Here is a 12,259-nt window from a genome sequence, read left to right as displayed (position 1 = left end):
AACTCATGGAAAGAGAAAGGCTGCATGCTGGCAGCCAGGAGGCAGGCTTGCAGAATGTGCCCTTGAGTTGTTTAAATGATTATATATTCCTGAGTGTTTTTGTGTGCAATGATACGAAATATGATAAGATGACTGCAAAACTATGTTCTCACATGTAAACTGTCAATCCATGAACAATAAAAGCTTTTTTAAAAAGCGGTATTATAAATATGAAAGACAAGAGTTTGATTGGGAGAAAAGTACAAAACACATATGTGACAAAAGACTTGTAAGTAGAATTTTTCACAATATAAATAAAGACAAGCAACTCATTTGTCAAAAATGAATAAAAGATTTAAAGAGCAAATAAACACATCAAAAGTGCACAGCAACATTAGTTACTGTTGTTGTTGTCAGGTGCCATAGAGTCAGTTTTGACTATAGCAAACCTAAGCACAACAAAATGAAACAATCTGATCATGGGGCATTCTTACCATTTTTGTTATGTTTGAGCCCATTGTAGCTGCCATTTTGCCAGTCCATCTTGTTGGGAACCTTTCTCTTTTTTTGCTGACCATCCACTTTTCCAAACATGATGTCCTTCTCTGGAGACTGGTCCCTCCTTACAATATGTCCAAAATATGAAAGACGAAATCTAGCCCTCCTTGTTTCTAAGGAGCTGGTTGTATTTTTTCCAAGACAGGTTGTTTGTTCTGACAGTCCATGGTACTTCTAATTTTCTTTACCAATACCATAATTCAAATGCACTGATTCTTCTACATTCGTCCTTATTCCTTGTCCAACTTTCACATGCATATGAGGCAATTGAAAATACCATGGCTTGGGTCAGATGCACCTTGGTCCTCAAGTTGACATCTTTACTCTTGAACACATTAAAGAGGTCTTATGCAGTAGATCTGCCTAATGCAAATCTGTCATTTCTTGACTTGTGCTTCCATGAATGTCAATTGTGAATGCCAGCAAATTGAAGTCTTTGATAATTTCAATCTTTTCGCAATTTATCATGATGTTATTTATTGGTCCAGTTGTGAGGATTTTTGTTTTATTTACAATGAAGTGCAATCTGTATTGAAGGCTATAGTCTTGGATCTTCATCAGTAACTACTTCATGTTGTCTTCACTTTCAGCAAGCAAGTTGTGTCATCTCCATATCACAGATTATTAATGATACTCCCTTCAATCCTGATGTCACGTTGTTCTTCATGTAATCCAGCCTCTTAGATTATTTGCTCAGCATAGATTGAATGTTTATGGAGTAAGGCTACAAGCCTGGCACAAACTTTTCCTGATTTTAAATCATTCAATATCTCCTTGTTCTGTTCAATGACTGCCTCCTGATCTACGTAGCACAAATAAGTGTTCTGGAATGCCCATTCTTCACAATGTTATCCAGAGTTTGTTATGATTCACACAGTAGAATGACTTTGCATAGTCAGTAAAGTATAAGCAACCATCTTTCTGGAATTTTCTACTCTCAGCCCAGATCCATCTGATATCAGCAGCAATATCCCAAGTTCCATGTCCTCTTCTTAATCCAGTTTGAATTTCTGGCAGTTCCCTGTCAATGTACTGTTGCAGCAGTTTTTGAATTATCTTTAGCAAAATTTTACTTGCATGGGATATTAATAATATTGTACAGAATGATTTCTGCATTCTGTTAAGTCACCTTTTTTAGGAATGAGAAAACATGGATCTCTTCAAATCAGTTGGTCAGGTAGCTATCTTCCAAATGTCTTGACATAAATGAGTGAGCACTTCAGTTTGTTGAAAGATTTCAATTTGCATTTCATCAATTCCTGGAGCCTTATTTTTCACCAATGCCTTTAGAGTTGCTTGGACTAATTCCTTCAGTACTATTGGTTCTTGATCATATGGCATCTCTAGAAGTGACTGAAGACTGATCAATTCTTTTTGATACAGTGACTCTGAGCATGCCTTCCATATTTTTATTTCAGGAGGGGGATAGGAAAGAGTAAGCAGTTAGGATAAGGGTTAGGACTATTGGTAGGTGTAGGTTAGGTCTAGAATTTCATTTAGTGTTAGGGTTCTGGTTAAGACTAAGGTTAGTGTCAGGGGTAAGAGTTGGGCTAGAACTAGGATTAAGGCTTGGTCTACTTTTTAGGGTTACAGTTAGGTTTATTTTTATTTAATTGCTTTATTTTTTTCTTGAAATCTGTTTGATTTCCTCTTCATTTGGAAGTTCTGTAACTACATTAATCCCTTTTTCACTTTATGGTTTTTTTATTGTTCAAACTGCATCTCTGGTTTTCTAGTTTCAGTTTTGTAGGTTTGTTTTCCTATGAATATTTCCATATCTGGGTTCAATACAAGTGATATTGTCATGATTGTTAGTCTCAGGTTGTTGTTGGCTGTTGTTGGTTCTCTGGACAAAACACTCCCTAGTTAGTCTGGTAGCAAATTATTTTAATTTATGTTTATCTGAAAGTGAGCTAACTTCACTATCATATTTGATGAATATTTTTGCTGAACATTGGATTCTTTATTGGCATTTTTTTTTCTTTCAGAGTTTTATATATCATTACATTTTCTTCTTAAATACAAGATTTCTGCTGAAAAAGCAGAACTTAGTCTTATTAGTTCTCATTCACAGGTAACTTTGTCAGCTACTTTCAGGATTCTTTTCTTGTATTTCGTTTTGAAAAGTGTGAATATAATATGTCTTGGTGTTTTGTTTTTCTTTTGAGATCTATCCTGTTTGGTGGAGCCCTGGTAGCATAGTGGATTACAAACCAGGCTGTTAATCACAAGATCAGCAGTTCAAATCTATCAGTCATTCCACTGGATAAAGATGAAGTTTACTAATCCTATAAAATTTTACAGCCTTGGAAACCCTATATTGGGTCGCTATTAGTAAGAACTGACTTGATGGCACACAAGTACCACCACCATCCTGTTGGAATTGGTTCAATTTCTTGAAGGGTTATCTTCTTGTTTTTCATGATGTTAGGGAAGTTTTTGTGCAACAACTCTTGGAAAATATTCTCTATGGGGTTTTAGTCTTTTCTAAAACCAACAGCCCAAGATGGCTGCTCCGTTCCATGCCAGCATGCAGTCCACCTGAATTTCATCTCTTTTTCTGCTCCTGTTCAGCTTCCTCTTCCAGTCAGCCCTCAGTCTGCCTTTCTGTTCTATCCCCTAATGCTCAGAGTTCCAGGATCACCATCTGTGTTTCTCTTGTGTGTTTGTTACAAAGGGTCAGCTCAATGTGTGTGCCTACTTCTCCATCTTGCCCTTGCACTTCCATCTTCTTTTGATGTTACTATTAGTCATTGTTGTTGCTGTTGTTAAGTGCTGTAGAATCAGTTCCAATTCATAGTGACCCTGTATAGGGTTTCCAAAAAACAGCTGGTGAGTTTGAACCATAGACCTTGCAGTTGAAACCAACCTTGGGGTCAAGTGCTTATGCTACAGCACCCCATGCCAGGCAAATTTAAATCACTATTAGCTTTCACTACATTCCCACTTTGTAACTGCTATTGTTATTAAATGCCATCAAGTCAGTTCCAACTCATAAAAGCCTTGTATAGGGTTTCCAAGGCTTTTATATCTTTGTGGGAGCAGAGAGCTTCATCTTTTTCCCTTAGAGCAGCTGACAGGCTCAAATCTCAGATCTTGTGATTCACAATTCAGTGTTTTTCATATGGAGTCATCGTGTTCCCTCGTTCCCACTGTTCTTATTGCTGTTAAATGTCATCAAGTTGGTTCTGACTCATAGCGGGTACCAAAACAATTGATAGAAGAGCATAAACAAAAGCGTTTGGACAGTTGCAAACAAGATTTAGACCAATACATGAAGGAACGTCAAAGTTTCTTTTAAAATAATCATTACTGGTGAAGAGACATGGATGGATTCATCACTACAAGCCTGAGAGTAAAAGGCAAAGTATGGAATGGAAACATCCTCAATTGCTGACCAAGAAAAAGTTCAAAAGTTGACCATCAGTTGGAAAATTGATGCATACCATTTTCTGAGATCCTCAAGGGACAGTATTTGAACACTATCAGGGAAAATGTTCTACAATCAACAGTGCTATTATGGTGAAATGCTCACAGAAGAGCTGAAGTCTAAACTTCAGATTAAATGCAAAGTGTTGCTATTCATGAGCATTGTGATTTTGCATGGCAATGCACGTCCACACACCTCTTTCCATACTGTTGTTGCTGTTGTTGTTGTTATTGTTGTTAAGTACTGTGGAGTCAGTTCCGATTCATAGTGACCCTGCACAGGGTTTCCAAGGCTGAAAGCTTCATATTTCTCCCATGAAACAGCTGGTAGTTTTGAACTGCCAACCTTGAGATTAGCAGCCTGATTCGTAACCCTATGCTAAAACTTCGTTTTGAGGTGTTACAGCATCCTCCCTCGAGTCCTGACCTTGCTTCTTCAGACTTTCACCTGTTTGGTTCCCTGAAAGTAGCCTTTTGATGATGAAGATTCACCTCCGATGAAGTGAAGACAGTGGTACATTCGTGGCTCACAGCTCAGTCTAAAACATTTTTTGATAAGGGAATATAAAAGTTGTTGACAGATGGACAAAGTGTATTGAAAAACAAGGAGATTATGTAAAAAAATGATGGATTTTTCTTTTCTAAAAGCTGATTAAAATTAATTCTATAGCCAGAGTGAGGGTAATTTTTTGACTCACCCTTGTATTGTGGTGATGATTTCATGTGTGAAATCATTTGTCAAAACTATCAAATTGTATGTCTTAAATATACATAGTTTGTTGTATGTTAATTATACCTCAATAATTTTTTTTTTTAAAGTGGCTCTTTGCGTTAATGCACTGGACTGCAAAGTCAGTTTGAACCACAAGGTTAGAGGTTCAAACTTACCAGTTGCTCCTCAGAAACTCTGTACAGGATTACTATGGGTTGGAACCGATATAACAGCACTTAACAATAATCATACATTAGTAGCAAAAATTGGTTAGATAAAGTAGCAATTATTTTACTTTTACTCTGTGTTTCTGGTGTACTGATTTTCAATGATGCTAGTAGTGTAGTGGTTATGAATCAGGCTGCTAATCTCAAGGTCAGCGGTTCAAAACTACCAGCAGGTCTACGGGAGAAAGATGAGGATTTCTGCTCCCATAAAGATTTACAGCCTCGGAAACCCTGCGCAGGGTCACTATGGGTCAGAATCGACGTGATAGCACTTAATAACAACAACAGTAACATAGTATTGATATACCATGTTGATCTTAAACCTATGTACCTCAGGTATACAAGGCAGAACTACAGTCATATGATCATACCTTAAGGTAAACTAATTCCTTCCTTGAAAAATTACAACTGTCACCGCATTATGCCTGTACTTCTAGAAATAAAATCAGAGATCATTGCTTTTCTCCAAGACTGAATTTGACCATTCTATGTAGAAGAATTGGTGCATTTAAGTTATGGTGTTGGAGGAGAATATTGAAAGTGCCATGGGCTGCCAAAAGAACCAATAAATCCGTTTTGAAAGAAGTGCAGCCAGAGTGCTCCTTGGAGGCCAAGATGGCCAAACTTCGTCTCTCATACTTTGAACATATTGTCAGGAAGAACCAGTTGCTGGAAAAGGATATCATGTTTGGTAAAGTGGAGGGTTAGAGAAAAAGAGGAAGACCCCCAATGAGATGTATTGGCCAAGTGGCAGCATCAATGGACTCAAGCGTGGCAACAGCACTGAGGTTGTCCCAGGATCGGGCAGTGTTTCGTTTTGCTAAGCAGAACACTATGGGTCAGTACCGACTCAATGGCACCTAACAACAACAACATTATTAAATCCACATCAGCTGATTAATGAAAATGCAACATTCAGAAACTCCTGAGATTCTTAAGGATCATACTTATTGCGCATCTTAAACTCAACTACAACAATGTAACTCCATCTCATATGATTGTTACTTCAGTTAGTAAAAAGTGAAGTCACTACTTCCCTTGCTAGAGTTGACCATGTTAACAGAGTGAAAAGGGAAGCTTTCGAATTTTCATCTGTTTGTTTACTTTTCCAATGGCTTGCTTTCCTTCGCTGGGATTGAGGTTAATAACAAAATGAGTGGGTAGGCCGTTCTCCTTTAGTCACATGGCCATGAGGAGCAAAAGCAGAAGTTTCTTCTATTTGGGCTTAAAATGAACGTAGCCTATAACATTGCAATGACAAAATAGCATGATAATATCTTGTAAATCATGAGAGGTTCTTCCATCCATTCCCTTCTATCCCAACAAGAAAGCTTCAAATAAGCCCAAAGGAACATGGTACTTATAGAAAATGTTGAAGTCTTCAGAGCAGAGCCTCGTGATCACTTTTTGTGATATCCTTTTCAGCCAAGAAGCTCACCTCAACTCTTCAGGAAATCTCGGTAAGAATCAATGAACTCATTACTCTTCATTCTTCTTTCAAAGTTTTCCTTCATTTCAGAGTTCTTTATTATCCTCATGTGTGAGGCTTTCCCATCTCTCCACAGTGTGGCTACCACCAATGATTTTCCATGGGAAGTCCCAGGGAACAGCTGGATGGAATGCGCTTTGCAGAGTCACAAAAGACCCACCCTTCTGCTCACCTAGTTTCTGAGCAATCAATAAATAGCGATTGAACACATCTCAGGCATAAACATGCTGGAATGAAAATCTGACCTTTTGAGTCCATAATGATTTAGACCAAAAAGATGAGACTATTGTCTCCAGAATCAGAGAATATCTACTTCATAGGGTCATTGTGAGAATTAAATGGAAGTTCTTCGTGAAAAGCAACTAATAGGCAATATCTGGAATGAGAATTGGGCTGCTGACTTTGTGGTTAAGAGTCAATGGTCAGCCCATTATGCTACCAGGATTCCTTTGAATGTCTCCGTAGAACCCTGACATTCCATAGAACATTTCAATACATTAAGGACCCTTAGTGTAAATTAAATACAAACTAGGCAAATTTCAGTGGAAAATTAAGTGTGTGAAAAATTAAGCTGGAAATAGCAAACTCATAATGTTCAAGGCTTTCAGGCTAAATAGTCTTTTACTTGTTTTTTAATTCTCCAAAAATCCAAATGTTTAATCGCAATAAAAATTGGTTTGGGGCTTCATCCTCTTTTAATGATAAGGGAATAAAACTTGAGTAATTTGCTCAAAATTGCAAGTATGCTGGAGCAAGAATTAAAAGTCAGGTCTATCTATCTCTAATATACATCCTTTTCCACCATATTTTAGGCCTCTTTCTATAGTTTGACAAATGGAGTTTTTACTCAAAGGCCTCCATCGTATTCACTTATTATTTAATACATGAAGGTCTGTACCTTCAAGTTGTGTCTATTGAAATTCGAAGCCTGAAATATCAAGCCAACTATTATCAGTACTCTTTGGGGAGCAAATTAGATGTCAAAGGAGTAACTATGCCATGGGAAAGCATTCAGGGCAGGAGTTTTGACTACATCACATAGAAAATCAAAGACTGCAGAAGTGCCCAGGGTACCAAGACATCCAAAGACAAGTTTCATAAAATTTGTACATTTTTCAAAAGGAAAACTAGAACTAAGTCAAGGAAAACTGTACACATAGCACTGAGTACACATTGTTGTTGTTGTTAGGGCCGACAAGTCAATTACGAACCACAGTGATGCCGTATGGCATTTCCCAGGAGTGACTGGTGAGCTTGAACCACCAACCTTGTGGTTCAAACTGACTTTGCAGCCCAGCTCATTAACCCACAGTGCCATACCAGGAGTCTATAGAGGATTCAATTATAGAAATTACCACATGAAGCCATAATTTACCTTTAATAATACTTTTTTTTCTTTACAAACCAAGTACCTCTTGATTCTAGGGAATGACTCTCTAATGTCTAACACAGATTTGGGTACCTAGAGCTGTTGTCATTGTTGTTATTTATCATCAAGTTGATCCCAACTAATGGTGATCCCATTTGATTTCTTGATTGCAATTTTTAAAGGAACTAGATTACCAGGCCTTCTCTTGCAAAGTATTTCCATGGGTGGGTTTGAACCATAACTATTGGATTAAGAGTCAAGTACAAACTGTTTGTATCATCTAGGATCCTTTGACACATAATATGGTGGTGGTGGTGGTAGTGATTACATGCCGTGGAGTCAGTTCCAACTCATAACCACCCTATATAGGATTTCCAAGACTATAAATCTTTATGACACATAATTAATAAATGTGTGTTGAATTAACTAATGAAGTGAATGAATTAATGAATATTTATGACACAAATCCAAGGAAGAATCAAGAAATTAAATAGTATTAAGCAGGTGTGGCACTATACAATAAGTATTTGGCTGCTAACCAAGAAGTCAGTGGTTCAAGCCCACCAGCTACTCCTTGTAAACAATATTCAGGGTCACTATGAGTCGCAACCAATTTGATGGCGCTTAACAATAACAACAAGGGGCAATACAGATTTTTAGAACCTTTTCAGAATCTGTTCTTGTGACTTCAAATTCAGGCAAAAACATTGCAACACTATTGCGATGGGAGAGTACAGCAATGCCTGCATGTTAGTTTGAAATTGACCAAACATCAGTGAGTGCTGAGAAAAGTGTCTGAAATCCATTAGCTTATTGGTTTAATTCAAAGTCTTAGTCACACACAACAATACTTTTCAGTTATTTTTTACTGTATGACAGAATTTGTGTTTGTGTCTGAGTACTGCTTTACACTGTAAATTCTTAAAACCAAGGACCACAACTTTCTCCTACAGTAATGCAGCAATTCTTTGAAGATCATGGGTATTCATATAGTATTTGTAAAAAAAATATTAGATATACTGTCTTCTCAGTTTCTCAATTTTAAATGAGCAAAAATAGACTTAATTTATCAATTGTTATTGCTAGTTAAAACATGTGTCTAGATAGGAATAAGAGATAAGTTACCTGTCACATTAGATTGCCATAAGACAATGTAACAGACATAGGTAAGGAAATAATTATCATGATTCATTGTAGCAATAATACTGATAATAATTCATATTAACTAGCATTTATTGACCACTTGCTATATGTCAGAACTGGTGCAAATGGATTGGCATACATCAGTTCATTTAGTCCTTACAACACGAAATTCATTGTGTTATAATTATGGTACCCATTTTATGAATGAGCGAATTAAGGCATGGAGACATTGTGCATATCCTCCAGAGTCATTTGTAAGCATTGAAACTGGATAGATACAAGTTTGTACAAGCTCAGATTATTTGCAGATCTAGATTTGAACATTATTTTGATTGTTTTACTTTACATAGAGTGTGTGTATTTGTGCATTTTGTCTTCTTTGACTTTGCTTTAGTTTTTATCTTCCTCAGGCCATTCTCTAGACTTACGTAGATTCTCATCAAGTATAGCACCTATACCATTCTCAGACAGTCTATGGCCCGTTGTAGGAGTTGAGAGAGTTGATGTCTTGATTGCCCTGTACTGTTCTATCACTTACAGTAATAATTACAGAAGTAAAAGTATAATAAAATAGGAGGTTTTAACCCATTTCTTATGAGTCACAAATGGGCTCTTAAAAGTTGCCATTTTATTATTTCTTTTAGAGATACTTAACAGGTAATGTCAGCAGTAAAGTTTAGTGCCCAGCCAGTACTTAATATCCCTTGCCTCTGGAATTATCAAATAATCAAAGGAGGTTTATGATGTGTCAATCCAATTTAATACTATCTAGGTTACAAAATTTTAAAAAAAGGGAAAAACCCTCAAATGTAAAGAATAAGAATTAAAGGACTTCATCATCTGTACAGATTGGGCAACAAGAAAAAGCAGTAAAAAGAACCAAAATGAGGATATTATCCAGAAAATTAAAATTGCATGTGGCTGTATATATACATATAACATATACTACCTGGAAGAAATGGCCTTAAATTGTAGACACAGCATGAAACAACTATTGCAGAGTTGGTTAGTTTCACATTAACTCATATAATTTGACCTCCTCTGACATAGTTCAACATCTAAAAATTTTTCATTCCTCTCTAACAAACTAAACATCTCTTCACCTTGGTTCAGCTAGATTTCCAGTATTATCCTTACTAGAACCTGGGCACCTAAAGTTGCTGGTGAACTGATCTTTTTTCCACTCTTACCTAGATGTTCCAGTTCCTGATCTTTCTTTATTTTATACCACAAAAATGATACATATTTATATCTAGACACACAAGTAGTTTGCCATCTTATACTTCAGTTTTCAACAAAGCCTATCATCCCCCTTTCCCAATACGACCAACCCAATATAGTAGCTACGTTTGGATGCTACCAAGATCCTCTCTAGGTGGAATTGACCCACACTGCTATTGCTTCTCAGAAAGCTCCAAATCCTTCATGTCTGGGAAAGGTTGTTGTTGTTGTTGTTGTTGTTAGGTGCCATCAAGACAGTACTGACTCATAGAAATGGTACCCAAACAATTGCTGTCATGCCCATTCTGACGCTGTAGGACAGAGAAACCCCATAGAATAGTAGAACTGTGCCATAAGTTTTCCAAAGCTATAAATCTTTATGGAAGCAGATACCACATCTTTCTGCGGTTGAGTGGCTGGTGGGTTCAAACCATTGATCTTTGGTTAGCACCCTAGTGCTTAACTATTGCACCAACAGGGCTCTTTGTAGGTTAGTTGTCAGTGTAGATAACACCAAGTCTTTGACAGTTGCCAAGACTTACTTTTAATCCAGTTCATGATGATTTTTTGTAAATATTCTAAGTGTGTTTAAGAGGAATGTGTTTTCGTTAATAGTTTGCTGTCAGTTTCTGTTACATCAAACTTGTTTTTCATGTTATTTAAATGTCTGTATCCTTATTAATGGTGTTTTCCTCTTGGATATAAAAATAATTGAGTCCGTTGTAATTATTTTTCACTAATGGTGGTCTTGTTAATTTTCCCGTTGATTCTGTCAGGTTTGACTTTATATATGTAAGCTGTTTTATGTAAGCATAGAAGCTTAAAGTTGCCACCACCTCATCCTGGTGATTCCAACATCTTATTGTTATTTAGTGACCCTCTATATGTCTGTGGAGTCCTCATATGGCACTGTAGGACAACCACTCAATTGCTAGCCCCAAGGTTGGAGTTTCAAACCCACCTGCTCCTCCTCAGAATCTTATACAGGATGGCTGAGTCAGAACCAACTCGACAGCATTTAATAATAACTATGTATCTTGCTGCTGCTGTTAAGTGTTGTCGAGTCGATTCTAACTCATCACGATCCTATATAGGGTTTCCAAGGAGCAGCTGGTGGGTTTGTGACTCACAGTCCAGTGCTGATCCTATAGCACCACACCAGCAGTCTCTAGCTTTATGTCTAAAGCCTCTTTTGTGTGATTAAATACATCTAATTCCATCATTTTTTGTTGTTGATATTTGTTTGATATATTTTTTCCCAATCTTTTAAACCATTCTTCTTGTGGTTAAGTGCCGTTGAGTTGGCTCTGACTCACAGTGACCCTGTGCAGGGTTTCCAAAGAGTGGCTGGTGGGCTTGAACCACTGACTTTGCAGTTCGAACTGACCTTGCAGTGTTGTGCATTAACCTGCAGCACCACCAGAACTCCTTAAACCATTCTATACCTTTATAATTGAGATGTGAACTAGAATTTTTTTAATCTGATCTGAGCATGCCACCAATTGTCTGTCAGTTTGTTGTACTGTGATGGTTTGTGTGTTGCTGTGATGCTGGATGCTATGACACTGATACTTTAAGTACCAGCAGGGTCACCCATGGTAGACAGGTTATAGCAGAGCTTCCAGACTAAGACAGACTAGGAAGAAGGAGAGACAGACCACTTCTAAATGGTTAACTCCTGAAAAATCTTATGAATAGCAGTGAAACTTTCATATAATGTCCAAGAGTTGCCCCTCAGGGGTTAGAAGTGCTGGGGAAGAGCTCTCTCCTCAAAATAGAGTTCACCCTAATAATTTGGATGGAGTAAACTTTCAGGACCTTCATTTGCTGATGAGGCACAACTCAAAATTAAAAGAAACAGCTGCAAACATCTATTAACAATCAAAATATGGAAGGTACAAAGTAAGAATCTAGGAAAACTGGAAATCATCAAAAATGAAAGCAAACAACACCAATAAGGGTAAGTGAGGGAAAAACAGCAATGAAGTGGTAAGCTAAGCCCTACAACGTTCAATAGACTTCTGTGAACCTGGGTGTTGAAGACCTAGTTGACCAGCAGTGTGGCAAGACCTGGGGACTCTTGGGCCCAGAGTCAGTGACATAGCCACAGAGGACTAGAGTGGAGAGTGAAG

Source organism: Chrysochloris asiatica, unplaced genomic scaffold (genome assembly GCF_000296735.1).
Source record: "Chrysochloris asiatica unplaced genomic scaffold, ChrAsi1.0 scaffold00005, whole genome shotgun sequence".
Classification (NCBI taxonomy): Eukaryota; Metazoa; Chordata; class Mammalia; order Afrosoricida; family Chrysochloridae; genus Chrysochloris; species Chrysochloris asiatica.
The sequence above is the reverse complement of the archived record's forward strand: the minus strand, read 5'-3'. Positions refer to the sequence as shown.